Genomic DNA, 14,413 nt, shown 5'->3' with positions numbered 1-14,413 from the left:
ACTCGGCAACATATGGAGAAAGTCCCCATGAGCCTCTCTGGGCCTCAGTCTACTCACCTGTAAAATTGGGGATGAGATACCTGGTCTTCCCCATCTCAGACTGTGACGTGGTGCGGGACCCAGCCTGGATCTGATCTGATGATCTTGTATCTACCGCAGTGCTTAGCCCAGGACTTGGCCCACAGTCAGCGCTTAATGAGCACCACTGTTATTACTAGAGGGAAACAGACCTAGAGGACGGCACCTACCCTAGACTAGGTGGTAGCCAGTGTGTCCTCGCACATGGGGTACATATCTGTATGTGGGGTCTATTTGTTGGGACATCTAAGGATCCAGCGTTGCCTCAGGGCCAAAGAGCCAGTGGAGATATGCTGACAAATGGTGAAACCAGCTGGCCCCAATCCTTGCTGCCGCTTCGCTTTGTGCATGTCACTCAGTTTGCACAAGCGGCCAGGGAGCTGGTCAGTTACATTTGGCGGTCAGTTTCATTTCCTGTTTCTGCGAAAGTGGCAGAGGCCGTTATTTGGGCACTCTGCGCAGCTGGAGGGAAGTTGGCTGCCTTCAAATGCCATTGCCCCGCGGGGGTACTCTTGGGTCCTTTTGGGGGAGCCCCATATGTGTATCTGGGTCAGAGGGTGTCAGGGTGCTAAGGATGGGAGATGCCCCATCTGCTGGCCAGAAGCAGGACTCTAGCTCAGTTTGATGAGGGTGTCAGGATTCCTGGCTCTTCATTCATTCATTCAATCGTATTTATTGAGCGCTTACTGTGTGCAGAACACTGTATTAAGCGCTTGGGAAGTACAAGTTGGCAACAAGTTGGCTCTCTCCTTCCTTCCTACATCACTCTGGGTTCTAGTTTCCCTGCAGAATCCAGTTTTCCCCCAACTCCTGGGCCCTCGAAAGGAAAGCTTGTGCCTCTAAAGGACTGGGGAAAAAGAAGGCTTGCTGATGGTTTTTCACAATCTTTAAATAGTCTGTGCCTGCCTGTCTCCTGCAGTAAGCTCCTTAAGGTCAGGACATGTGTTCTTGCTAATGTTGTACTCTCCCAAGCACTTAGCACAGTGCTCTGCACACAGTAGACCCTCAAATAATACTGTTGACTGATTGATTGATTGAACTCTTCCAACCACTTAGTAATGCGATCAGCACTCAGTAGGCATTCAATAAATACTGTTGATTGATGGATAGATCAGACGTTGAACTCGGTCAGATACTCAATAAATACCATTGATTGATTGCACCTGTGGTACCCTTCCAGTCGCTTAGTACAGTGCACACTGCTCTCAGGAGACATTTGATGAATTGCGAGGATTAATTCCATGGTACTCACCCAAGGGCTTAGTGTAGTGCTCTGCAGACAGAATAGTGTCCAGTGATTACCCTAGATTGGCTGAGAATTTATGGAGTGCCTACACGGTGCAGAGGATTGTAGTAAGCAGTTGGGAATGTATACTTGAATAAATACACACGATCCCTGCCTCTCGAGGGGCTTATCGTCTCTGCCACTTGTCAGCTGTTTGACTTTGGGCAAGTCACTTAACTTCTCTGTGCTTCAGTTACCTCATCTGGAAAATGGGGATTAAGACTGTGAGCCCCAAGTGGGACAACCCGATAACATTGTATCTGCCCCAGTGTTCAAAACAGTGCTCGGCACACAGTAAGCACTTAACAAATACCATCGTTATTATTATTGCTATTATAGGGGCTTTTGCTTGTGTCCACCCCAGTGCTTAGTACAGTGCCTCACACATAGTAAGTGCTTAACAAATACCATAATTATTATTATAGTCTAGACTGTAAACTCACTGTGGGTAGGGAATGTGTTATATTTTTATACTGTACTCTCCTAAGCTCTTGGTATAGTGCTCTGCACACAGTAAGTACTCAGTAAATGCAACTGATTGATTGATGGAGCGAGCGAGCTATACTAAAATAAATTACGGGTACTAGAATAACACCCTGAAACTTGGTCAACACAAGAGCATCAAGGCAGCTGTTTAGCTTGGCAAGAGGTAGTAGTAGAGGTAGTTGTGGTAGTAGTAGTAGTCGTAGTTGTAATTGTAGCAGTAGTGATAGTAGTAGTAATAATAATAATAATTGCGGTATTTGGCGCTTACTATAATAATAATAATGATGACATTTATTAGCGCTTACTATGTGCAAAGCACTGTTCTAAGCACTGGGGAAGTTACAAAGTGATCAGGTTGTCCCTCGGGGGGCTCACAGTCTTAATCCCCATTTTCCAGATGAGGTAACTGAAGCCCAGAGAAGTTAAATGACTTGTCCAAAGTCACACAGCTGACAAGTGGTGGAGCTGGGATTTGAACCCATGACCTCTGACTCCAAAGCCCGTGCTCTTTCCACTGAGCCATGCTGCTTCTCTATGTGCCAGGCACTATACTAAGCACTGGGGTGGATTCAAACAAATTGGGTTGGACACAGTCCCTGTCCCTCATGGGGCTCACGGTCTCAATCCCCATTGTACAGATGAGGTAATTGAGGCACAGAGAAGTGAAGAGACTTTGCCAAGGTCCCACAGCAGACAAGTGGTGGAGCTGGGATTAGAACCTGTGACCTTCTGACTGCCAGGCCCGTGTTCTAGTAGAAGTAGTAGAGGCAGTGGAAGTAGTATTTATGGAGTGTCCACTTATGTATGGAGGGCTTTTACTAATTACTCGGGAAGTACCACATAAAAAGAGCCACGTTTCCTGCCTGCAAGAAGCTTCCACTCTGAGAGGGGAGGGTGGCCACAGCCACTGTCCTAGGGACCCGGCAAAGCCCAATCCCCACCAAAGCATTGTCGATGAAGACGGTCAGGAAACCGCAGCTGGCGACCGCTTGGCGAGGGGTTTGGCACAGGGGCTCCTCTCCTCAGCCAGGGACTTTGGGCTGGTCGGTAGGTCAAGAGGCAGGTCTAAAGACAGTGCCAGTTGTCTCAAGAGAAAACTATATCAGCCTCACTAAGGACATTCCTTGCACTTAGTGTGGAATGGAGTGTTGGTCTTTCATCAGACTTTTCAGCCCCACCCACCTGCCAGGATAAGATCTCAGTGGCAGCGGCAGTGGCAGCAGTGACAATATCTCTGACTTTGTTCATTCTGGTATTTAAGACGAGCTTACTCCGTCCCGAGCACTGTGCTGAGCTCTGGGATGGATATCATCCGTGCCGTGTTGCCTAGTCTTTATTTTTCTTTTTATTTAATGTCTGTCCTCCCTGACCTAGACTGTGAGCTCATTTTAGGTGAGAAATAAGTGTCTGAATTGTTATTTTGTATTCACCCTGGTCCTTAGTGCATGATTAAGCCCTCGGTCCATTCCATTATTAACGATAAGATAATCAGGTCCCTGTTCTCCCCCTTAGGACTCACATCTTAAAAGTAGGGGGAGCAGGTGTCTTCTTCCCCCTTGACCAGAGGAGGAAATTGGGACACAGAGAGCTCAGGTGACATGCCCAAGGTCACACAGCAGACCAGGGGCACAGAGGCAGATATTAAAGGGAAACATTGTTCTTTCTATGGCCTTTGCTCAGACCAAACTCTCCAGGGGGTTTAGTCGGAGGAGCCCAAGCAGCAGGATGTGTGGGGGAAGGATTTTAGGTGAGGTTTAATGAGGGGAAGTGACTCAGGGGGCTTGGAAGAGAAGGAGGAGAGGACACCCCCAGCTCTGGAGCTCGGAGGGGGCGGAAGCCTAGAAAAGTGGGCAGAAGGGACCACCCAACTGGGAGCAGTGAGCAGGTAGGGGCCAGGGGCTGGGGTGGCAGGGCATCGGGTCTGGGAAACCACACGACAGGCTCAAAAACCTCAAGCGGAGCATGTGACTTTCAGGTCAGTTAGTGGGGTGAGGTGGCCCACTGAGAAAGGCTGGTAGCTGGGTCTGTTTTGCTGGAGTCCCCGCCACATCCTGCGGGCGTTGGCTTAAGGGGCTGCTTATTGACTTCAGAGTTATTCCATCCCCAAACACCAGGAGTCGAAAGAACCAAGCTAGCCAGAAAGGATGGGATCCTGCCTTCTGGGAGCTTGCAGTTTCCACTAGCCTAGTACTCTCCACGCAGGTAGGATGAGTACGCTATTTTTCTCTGATTTCCCCTTATGATCTTTAACCTCCCCAGGGTCGGGGCGGTAGGCAGGGAGTAGCATCTCCACTGTGTGGGCTGGTAGATTCTTGGTCCTTATTTGCAAGGCTTGTGTCCGGGCTCAGCCTGGCCCGCAAAAGGGCTGGTCAGCAGTTTGGACATTTCCGCCTGCCAGCAGAATCGACTGGACACAGGGTCGTTTGGATTCGGGTGCCCAGGGGCCTGGCAGGGGGCCAGGAGAGCTGGCCGGGGGAAGCAGGAGCTGGCTGCAGTGCCAGGGGTTTCAGCCCGTGTTACTGGATGACATTGCACAACTTGGGGCACTTCCTCTTAGTGTGGGGGTTTGGCTTACTGCCCTCGGGGTCCAGAATTCTGAAGTATACCCGTCCCCTGCCCACCAGCCTCCCACGAGTCATCTAGAAAACTCAGATTCACTCCTGCCCCACCGGTGAGTTTGGGACACGGTCCATTGGCCTGGTCCCGCCTTTGACCAGCGAGAGTTCGATCAGCGAACCCACAGGCCTTTGGGTGGTGGGCGGGGGCTAACGACAGACCAGGAGCTCTGGGCAGGGCCGATCTGGTGCCTGGGCAGCAGTGGCCATGGAGCCAGGTGGGACCTGAAGGCAGCGAGTGGAAGCCAAATGGACTTCCCCACCTCAAACCCCTGTTCTCCCTCTAACTTGAGCCCTGCCTTGGTTTCCCCATCAGGAAAAGGGCCCCCCAGAAAATTCCGTGTCTGCCCGTGAATCCTCTGCTTAACAGAGCTGACCAGGAACCCTGACTCCGGTCCTCTCACCCGCCGTTCTAAGTTGATCCCAATGCATTCCTTGTGACGAGGCTGGCACGGGACAGCTCAGCTCAGCTCAGCACCAAAACACGGCAGGTTGGACTCCTGGCAGGTCACAGAGCCTCTGGCTCCAACCCCTCAACCACCGAGAATCCCAGCAGAGGGTCCAGGAGGCCCGGATCTCCCTCCGACCGACTTTCAAGACCTTCCTGTTTAGACCCCCCCGCCCACCCCCTGTGTAGCACAGGAAGTAGAGTTCGTGCGAATTTCAAAGCAAGAGGAGAAAAAAAAGGTGCAACTCTGTTTTCTGCTCTGGTGAAGGGTTCACTTGAGCTGCCAAAATTTATTTCTGACACCTCTTTGCTGAAAAGGTTTCAGGTATCTACTGGTGAGGAGAGGTTACAAGAGGAAGACAGGGTCACTAGCTGCTGCTAAGTCCAAGTAGACATTGAAAAGCTGAGGCTCTCCATCACCTCGCCCCCTCCTACCTCACCTCCCTTCTCTCCTTCTACAGCCCAGCCCGCACCCTCCGCTCCTCTGCCGCTAATCTCCTCACCGTGCCTCGTTCTCGCCTGTCCCGCCATCGACCCCTGGCCCACGTCATCCCCCGGGCCTGGAATGCCCTCCCTCTGCCCATCCACCAAGCTAGCTCTCTTCCTCCCTTCAAGGCCCTACTGAGAGCTCACCTCCTCCAGGAGGCCTTCCCAGACTGAGCCCCTTTCTTTCTCTCCCCCTCATCCCCCTCTCCATCCCCCCATCTTACCTCCTTCCCTTCCCCACAGCACCTGTATATATGTATATATATTTGTACTTATTTATTTATTTATTTATTTTACTTGTACATATCTATTCTATTTATTTTGTTTTGTTAGTATGTTTGGTTTTGTTCTCTGTCTCCCCCTTCTAGACTGTGAGCCCACTGTTGGGTAGGGACTGTCTCTATATGTTGCCAACTTGTACTTCCCAAGAGCTTAGTACAGTGCTCTGCACACAGTAAGCGCTCAATAAATATGATTGATTGGGTGAATCCATTGATTGATTTAGAGATGGTGTGATGGCTTTAGGGATCACTTACCATGTGTGAAACACAGTGCTCAGTGCCAGAGGAGATGTAAGATGATCAGAGTAGTCACAGTTCCTGTCCCACACTGGTATCCCAGTCTGAGAGAGAGCTTATCTTCATTTTATAGGTGATGCAACTGAGACACAGAGAGGTTTAATGACAAGGTAACTCAGCAGACCAATGGTAGAGCTGGGATTTGAACCCAGGTCTCCTGCCTTCTAGGCCTGTGCTCTTCCCCATAGGTCCCACTGTGAGTTGAGCTGAGATACTGTTTGCTGAAAGATTTGGGGTGCTGAGCTCTGGAGGTTTGAGCTGTGTTTCTAACTTGGGGCCCTCGTCTCCAGTTCCCACCAGCCCCTTGGCTTCTGTTAGGCTGCCCTCAAGAGCATCTTTTCTGACCTGGCTCAGCAAGAGAAGATGGGATTAGTGTTGATCTGTGGAGGACCCGGTGGAGGTAGAATCTGGGCAAAGTCTGTCCAGACAGGGTTGGCAGCTGATCCCAGCTCCATTGAGCCCTGCTAGGCCCTGCTGGGCATGCAACTGGGTAGCTAGATGCCATTCGACCTCTATCTCAACACCTGCTAACCTTTAGCCTGGGCATCTCTGGTTCTCCCCTATCTGTCCCACTCTATACTCTGAGCTCTTCATGGACAGGAAATGTTTCTACCTACTCTATTGTATTGCACTCACCCAAGCACTTAGTACAGTGCTCTGCTCACAGCAAGCGCTCAGTACATACCATTGATGGATTGATTCGAATCCCAGAGTTGGGCACGACTTCAGATCATTCAGTTGATGCCCTTGCCTTCAAACAAACCTGTTCCCACCTTGTCCCAACTCTCTATCCCCCTTATGCTTGGGAAGTTCTTCCTTGGGCCTAGTCTAACCCTTTCATGCTGTAAGTTCCCTTGGGAGGTTGTGTGTTCTCTGGTTAGGCTGTCCCTTATTTGGGGCAGTGAAACTTTTGAGGCTCAGGGAAAGTGAAGAGAGGAGGCAAAGCCAATGTCCTTGCTCAGAAAAGCTTCCAACATTTCCAGTGGATATTTTTCCTGAGTCAAAGCTTCGTGAATATGGGCTTCTTGGAGAGGGTGGAAGGCCAGGGGTGATCTTTGGCTGAAACTCTCCAAGGGAAGTGAGGAATGAGCACCCCACATGAACAGTCCAGGCTCAGTGGTGACTTCCGTCTACTCCAGAAGTTCCATTCCTGGAAACTCCTCTCCATCCTTATGTGGGCTAAGGTGGCATTTTGGTGCCCAACAGCGAAAGGGACAGTTTAAGGAGCATAATTCCTGTGCCGCCAGGTCTGAGAATGCACGTTTTCCATGCCTGAAAAGAACACAAGACTGGGAGACAGGAGACCTGGATTCCAATCCCAGATTTGCCATGCATCTACAGTGTGACCTCGGGCAAGTCACTTAACTTTTCTGTTCCTCAGTTTCCTAATCTTCAAAATGGGGATTCAAAACCTGTTCTCCCTCCTACTTAGCCTGTGAGCCCCATATAGAACCTGATTACCTTAAATATACCCTGTGCTTAGTACAGTGCTTGGAACATAGCAAGTGCTCATTATTATCATTGTTATCATTAATTATTATTATTGTCACAGCTCTGCTTGGCCTGCTGGATGGCCTTGGACAAATGGCTTTTACCACCCTGGTCCTCAGTTTCCTCTTCTGTAAAATGGGGATAAGACATCTGCTTTCTCTTGAATGGGACAGGGAGTGGGGTCTCATCTTATGATCCTGTTTCTACAGCAGTGCTTAGTACAGTGCTTGGCCCATAGTAAGCCCTTAATTAATGCTATAATTACCCAAAACCCAAGTCCTGACCCTGACAGGATGTTTAGAAAAAGACACTGAGATTCTCATCTCACCCAGAACCCCGAAGCAGTTATTTGGGTTGCTCTGTAGCACCTGGAAGCTGCTGTCGCTCAATCAGGTCACATGTCATCACCCAGCCAATGAGCATTCCCCGGGTGGCGTGGGTGGAGCTTCTCAAACACCTGTCAGAACCTCCCTGACCTCAGGAACTCTGTGATTCGATGATGAAGGTCCAAAGGCAGGGAACAGGCCGGTGACGGGTTTGTCTGACAGAGGGGCTCTGGCCTGCAGGTCAGTCAATATGTCAGTCAGTCAATAGTATTTATCGAATGCTTTCTGTGTGCAAAGCACTGTACTAGGCACTTGGGAGAGTACAATACAACAGTAAACAGATACGTTCCCTGCTCAAAACAAGCCTACAGTCACTGTCGACACCCCAGGCTCGTCTGCTCTGGGAACTATGATTGGCTGCAGCCACAGCCTCTGCCAGGAGCTATCATGTTGACGGTTCCCACCTGCACTCCCCGGTAAAAATAAAAGCCATTCACACCTTTCAAAGTAGTGGGGTTGGGGTTAGTCTGTTTGGCTAGCAAGGATGTGGCTCTTGGACGAGCCTGGCCATTCCAGAAGCTCAGATGGTGGTCACAGAATCTCAGGATATTTCTCGGGCCCTCTGCTCCCACCCCATGGCCTGGGCTGACTCTAGGACTGACTCTATGCCTGGCTGCCAGCAGACACAGATTAGGGCAGGTAGGGTACACCTGCCAGATGTTCTCTGGGAAAAGAGGAGACCTGGGAACTGGGGTATTTATTCAGTGCCTACCACGAGCTGAAAACGGCACTATGTCCTGAGGTTCACACAAGGCTGTCAGATTGGATTCAATCCCTTTCCCACACAGGGCTCCCAGAATTAAAGGTAGGGAGAGTAGATATCTCGCTACCATTTTACAGATAATAATAATAATGGCATTTGTTAAGCGCTTACTATGTGCAAAGCACTGTTCTAAGTACTGGGAAGGATACAAGGTGATCAGGTTGTCCCACGTGGGGTTCACAGTCTTCATCCCCATTTTACAGATGAGGTCACTGAGGCACAGAGAAGTGAAGTGACTTGCCTAAAGTCACACGACTGACCAATGGCAGAGCTGGGATTTGAACCCATGACCTCTGACTCCCAAGCCCGGGCCCTTGCCACTGAGCTACACTGGAACTGAGGCTCAGAGAGGTCAAGTGACTTGCCCAAAGCAGTGCCCAAGCTGGGGCTAACATTCCCAGTCCCGTGCTCTTTCAATAGGTCATGCTGCACCCCACCCTGGTGTTCCTCAGTGGGTCTCCTGGGTCATCTTGGACTCAAACAGCACTCTCGGCCAAGCTGAGAGCCAGTGGCGCCCAAGTGGGAAATGGAGAGCAGGGTGAAGGCAGCCCTGGCAGACTTCGGGTTCCCCGAGGAACACACTCACTTTTACGTGCCTCTCGGAGCCTCCTCCAGGAAGTTCTAAAAGTGGTCAAACTAAAAAAAGCAACTTGTGAAGACTGCTAGGCTTTGAGTTCTCTCTCCTGCCTGCTGATTGGAATGTCTACCACCCGTGGGTGACAAGAGAACCTCTAGAGATGAGGTTTGGTCCGGATAAGCGCCAGAAGGCTGATGGATATCAGCACTGTATCTCTATGATCTCTCCTCTGTGTGCCTTCAAAGTCAGTGGGGAGTGAATGCCACACCTTGCTGTGACAGGCTTCAGCAGTGCTCTGTTTGGGCCCCCTCAGTCACAGGAGATGTTCACTGCCCACTCTTGGGGTCCAGCCTCCCCAGGCCACTCAAAGTCGGGGGGTCCAGGGTGACGGATGCTTTCTCTTTTAAAAAACAGCAGAGAGAGCTGGAGAAAGGAGCTGGGCCTAGTTCTCTGTCTTCAATCATGGCCAAACTGAGAGAGAGGGAGAGAAAGGGAGGGAGGGAGGAAAGGGAGGTGGGGGGGGGGGGTAAGGGAGGAAGGAAAAAAGGAGTCAGGGAGAAAGAAGGATAAGGGAAAAGGAAGAAAGGGAGGGAAGAAGGAATTGAGTGAGAGAGATAAAGAGAGTTGGGGGTTAGGGAGGGAGATAGGGAGGAAGGCGGGGGGAAGAAAAGAGTGAGAGAGAAAGAGAGAGAGAAGGGTAAGGGAGGGAGAAAGGGAAGAAGGGAAGGAAGGAGGAAGAAGGAGTGAAGGAGGAAAAGAGAGAGGGGGTGAGGGAGAGAGGGAGGAAAGGAAGAAAAGTGAGCGAGGGAGAGAAGAGAGAAAGAAAGAGGTGGTGAAAGAGAGACAGACAGAGTGAGAGAGAGAAAGAGTGAGCCAAGTTCAAGGGGCAGTTTACAGTTAGTCTCCCCATGGTCTCCACCAGTCCTTCCCCTTCTTTTCCAGGCCCCCTTGGTCCTCTCCCCGTGCTCTGGAGGATTCTCCCTCTGCTGGGGCCTCCAGGAGAGGACTGGGGCAGCGAGGGGGAGGGGTTTTTTATTGGGCTGTTGAAGTTGATTTATTAAGGGGGAAAAATCCTTCATTTGCTTGCCACACAGGTTATTTTCAAAGCGACAACTCTATTTCACTTTGAAAAAAACGGGGCAAGTGCCTCCGGTTATGAATGGAGCCCTTTGTTACCTCTGCGATCGACAAGACAGACTGTTTGGTTCATGTCTGCGCATTAGCCAGGGAGAACAGGGGGCTGGGAGACAGATGTGGGCCTTAATTGCATGGAAATATTAGAAGATCGTTAAGCCATTCTGACAGGATTTTCCTCTTGCAGGAGGAGTGGAGGACTCTGTCTGAGGGTTCCAAGACCCCGCCACGTTCTCCCTCCGCGTCTTGCCTCCACGTGGGGCTGGACGACTGAGCCAGGTCCCCAGAGCCCAGATAACAGAGCGGGAAAACAAAGCGCATTTTGTCCTGACCTGGGGATTTCAGAAAGAGGCCTCCACACATACCCCTCCCTGCCAGAGGTTGGGGTGGGAGGAGAACATATATGGAGGCAGCGGGGAGGCAGCAGGGTCTAGCAGAAAGAGCTTGGCACTAGGAGACCCCAGTTCTAATCATGGCTTTACCACCGGCCTGGTGTGTGAGACTTTGGGCAAGTCACGGTCTTTCCGGACCTCAATTTCCTCATCTGCAAAATGAGGATAAGATTCCCACTCTCCCTCTGTCTTGGGCCAAGGGCTATAAGCTCATTATGGGCAGGGAAGGTGTCCGTTAATTCATCTGTATTGTATTCTCCCAAGAGCTTAGTACAGTACTCGCAAATAGTTGACACTCAGCAAGTATCATTGATGGATTGATTGATTGGTATGGATCAGGGACTGTGTCCCATCTGATTATCGGTATCTAGTCCAGCGCTTAGCACATTGCTTTTGCATAGAGCAAGGGCTTAATAGACACCACAACTACCGGATACACTGTGTGGGGGAAGGGTGGGGAAGGAGAGGTAGATCAGATTGACTCAGTGTAACCAGATGTGTAGAGCCGATAAAGACTACCAGAGGACTAACCTCATAAGAGTAAATGCATTACCTCCCGCACCCAACTCCAGTAAAGTTTAGAAACAGCTCTGCTCCTGATGTTCTTTCTTCCCCCAGCTCTTTAACATTTCAGCATAGCAAGTCCATCATCCCTTGAGGAGATGGAGTGGAAGAATTCCTTCCAGCTCGAGGCCCAGGTCCTGAGACCCTCAGCATCAATCAGTCAGTCGATCAAGAGTATGCACTGAGCTCCTCCTGAATGCAGAGTACTGCACAAATAAGGATAAAATACCCATTCCCTGTCCTCAAAGAGGAGACAATCGAAAGAGGAGGCAGACAGATCTGAAGATAGAAAGGACAAAGAATGAGGGATGGGAAAACAAGCGTCTAAATGGGAGAGTTGCATTAATGGCTGTTTCATATTAATGTCTGTCTCCCCCCTAAACTAGAAATTCATTATGGTCAGGGAACATGTCTGCTTATTCTCTTGGATTGTACTTTCCCAAGAGCAAAGAACAGTGCTGTGCACGTAGTAAGCGCTCCATAAATACCACTGATCGATTGATTGAGAGTCTGGACATGGATATGTACCAAAGCAGTGTGCCATAGTGGTAAGAGCATGGGGCCTGGGCTTCAGAGGACCTGGATTCTAATCCCAACTCTGCTACTTCTCTGCTGTGTGACCTAGGGCAAGTTACTTCACTTCTCTGAGCTTCAGTTTCCTCATCTGTAAATTGAGGATTAAACAGCTGTTCTCTCCCCACCCTAGACCAAGCCCCATGTGGGACAGGGACTGTGAACGACCCGATTATCGTGTATCTGACTCAGAGCTTAACAAATACCCCAAAGAAGGATCACTGATAAGAGGAGGAGTCTCTGACCTTTGGTCTCTTCCACCCTGCCCCTTGCCAGGATCAGAGCAAGTCAGGGGGTCTGAGGTGCTTTCTCATCGTGGGAGGCAGGAGGAGGATGGTTGCCAGGGAGATGTTTGTACCACTGAAAACAGAGAACTACAACTTGGGGTGGGGTTACGTCTACAGGAGGTGGGTGGAAGGGGGCGGCAGCGAGGGAGTGGAGGCCAAAATGAATCTTTCTGCCTTGAAGATCCGGTTTTCATGCTAACGCTGTTGTTAAACCAAGAACATGAAAAGGGGAAGGAGTCCCCAGCTATCCAGCTATGGAACACGGTGCTCCTCGCATGGCACACAGCCCTGAGGGAGGAGCAGATTCCAAGGTCCCAGCATCCTTTGGGGGAACCTGGAGATGAAGGCATGGATTCACAGTTCGAAATACAAACCAGCACCACCTCTGATCTGGGTTGATCATATTAGTGTGAAACACTTACTAAACACCAAACACTGAGCTAAGCACTGGGGGAGATAGAAGATAATCAGACTGGACCGGTCCCTACCTTGCAGAATAAGAAGTAGGGGGAGCAGGGGACCAGGACTGAGGGGATGGAGGGGGAGGGGAGTGCTTCCAATGGATTTCCCCCAAAAGTTGTGCATGTCGCTGTTCTGTTGCTGGGCATGCAGTCGGAGCAAAATGTAACAACTTAATCAATCAGTCATTGGTATTCATTGAGCACTTGCTGCATGCAGAGCACTGTACTAAGGGCTTGGGAGAGTACGGTATAACAGAGTTGGTAGAAACATCCACTGCCCACAGAGAGCTTAAAGTCTAGAGGGGGACTGGAACTGGGAAGGTCCCAAAGCCTGAAGCCAGCGCTAGCTCCTCCTACAGCTACTTGGGGCGGCCTAGTGTCTGTCTTCTCCCCCATTAGACTGTAAGTTCCTTGAGGGCAGGGACCCAGTCTCTCCTGCCACTGTCCTCTCCCAGGTGCTCAGTACCCTGCTAGCAGTTCTGATATTTTCATATCTGACAGACAATTACCTTCCCCACCTTCAAAACCTTATCAAAGGCACATCTCCTCTAAGAGGTCTTCCCTGACTAAGCCCTCATTTCCTCTTTTCCCACTCCCTTCTGTGTCACCCTGACTTGCTCCCTTTATTCACCATCCCCGCCCCAATCCCCACAGCACTTATGTGCATAGCCATAATTTATTTATTTATATTAATATCTGTCTCCTCCCCCAGACCATCAGCTTGTTATGGGCAAGGAGTGTGTCTGTTATATTGTTGTGTTGTACTCTCCCAAGCACTTAGTACAGTGCTCTTCACACAGTAAGTGCTCAATAAATACAATTGATTGATTGACAGATTGATAGGGGCTCAATTAATTCAATGGATTACTTGATAAACACATACAATTCATTCATTAAAAAATGATGAATGAAGGAACTCATAAGGCATCACTTGACACCTTCCTCCGGGTGGAAATGAGGCGATGAGGTGGTAGCAGTAGACACTCTCTCTGAACCATCTAGGCATTCCAGTCAGTCAGTCAATCGTACTTATTGAGCGCTTACCGTGTGCAGGGCACTATACAGAGTGCTTGGGAGAGTACAATACGACAGACACATTCTCTTCCCACAGTGAGCTTACAGTTGAGAGTCCTGCAATGTAAACTGGTCTTCCTTAGCTTGGCAATAAGAAGTTTGTGTGGGGCCAACTCAAAGGTCTTACTGAAGTCGAGATAGATTACATCAATTACTTCCCCTATCGCCTACATGACCCGTTATTCTAGGAAATTAAATTTGTCTGACACCATTTGCTCTTTATGTAGCCGTGGTCGGTCGCTTTCTAGTATCTTCCCTCTAAACCGTAAGCTCATTGTGGGCAGGGAGCATGCCTACTAACTCTGTTGCATTGTACTCTCCCGAACACTTAATACAGTGCTCAGCACACAGTCAGCAATCAATAAACACTGTTGATTGAGTGATCCACTGATTCGGCTCTAGGCAGTGGCAAAAGATTGAATGAATTTTTTGGTAAATTCCCAACTGCTGATGCAAAACTGAGTGGTCTGTAATTACCATTAGTAACCTTTTGATCACTGTGCATACTGGACTCAGGGTCACTCTTTTCCAGAACAATAGATCTATCAGTACGTAGTCTGTTCCGTTCTGCTACAAAGTGCGTTTTCAATCGGTTTTGGTTGGAGTATGATTAGAGAATTAGGGAATGTTCTTCTGACCAAAACTGATCTCTCTGGGCTCAATTGACTGTGTTATTGAAGAAACCTCTGGTGCACCTTTACTAGTCTCAGACTGGGTGATCAATCAGTGGCATTT

General features: G+C 49.7%; 1 protein-coding gene across 3 annotated transcripts in view; it reads left to right on the top strand.

The window, feature by feature from the left end:
• Positions 1 to 14,413, top strand: part of FLI1 (Fli-1 proto-oncogene, ETS transcription factor) — a 166,110-nt gene that overhangs the window by 73,140 nt on the left and 78,557 nt on the right. The window contains exon 1 of one of the 3 annotated variants that reach the window (XM_038754763.1): positions 3,983 to 4,051. The exons of the other annotated variants lie outside the window; for them this stretch is intronic. The gene's annotated coding sequence lies outside the window, so the exon portion shown is untranslated. Of the gene's footprint in view, positions 1 to 3,982; positions 4,052 to 14,413 lie in introns of those variants that run through there. 3 annotated transcript variants of the gene reach the window in all.

The sequence above is a fragment of the Tachyglossus aculeatus genome, chromosome 11 (genome assembly GCF_015852505.1).
Source record: "Tachyglossus aculeatus isolate mTacAcu1 chromosome 11, mTacAcu1.pri, whole genome shotgun sequence".
Classification (NCBI taxonomy): domain Eukaryota; kingdom Metazoa; phylum Chordata; class Mammalia; order Monotremata; family Tachyglossidae; genus Tachyglossus; species Tachyglossus aculeatus.
Note: the sequence above shows the minus strand (reverse complement) of the source record. Positions and strands in the feature narration are given on the sequence as shown.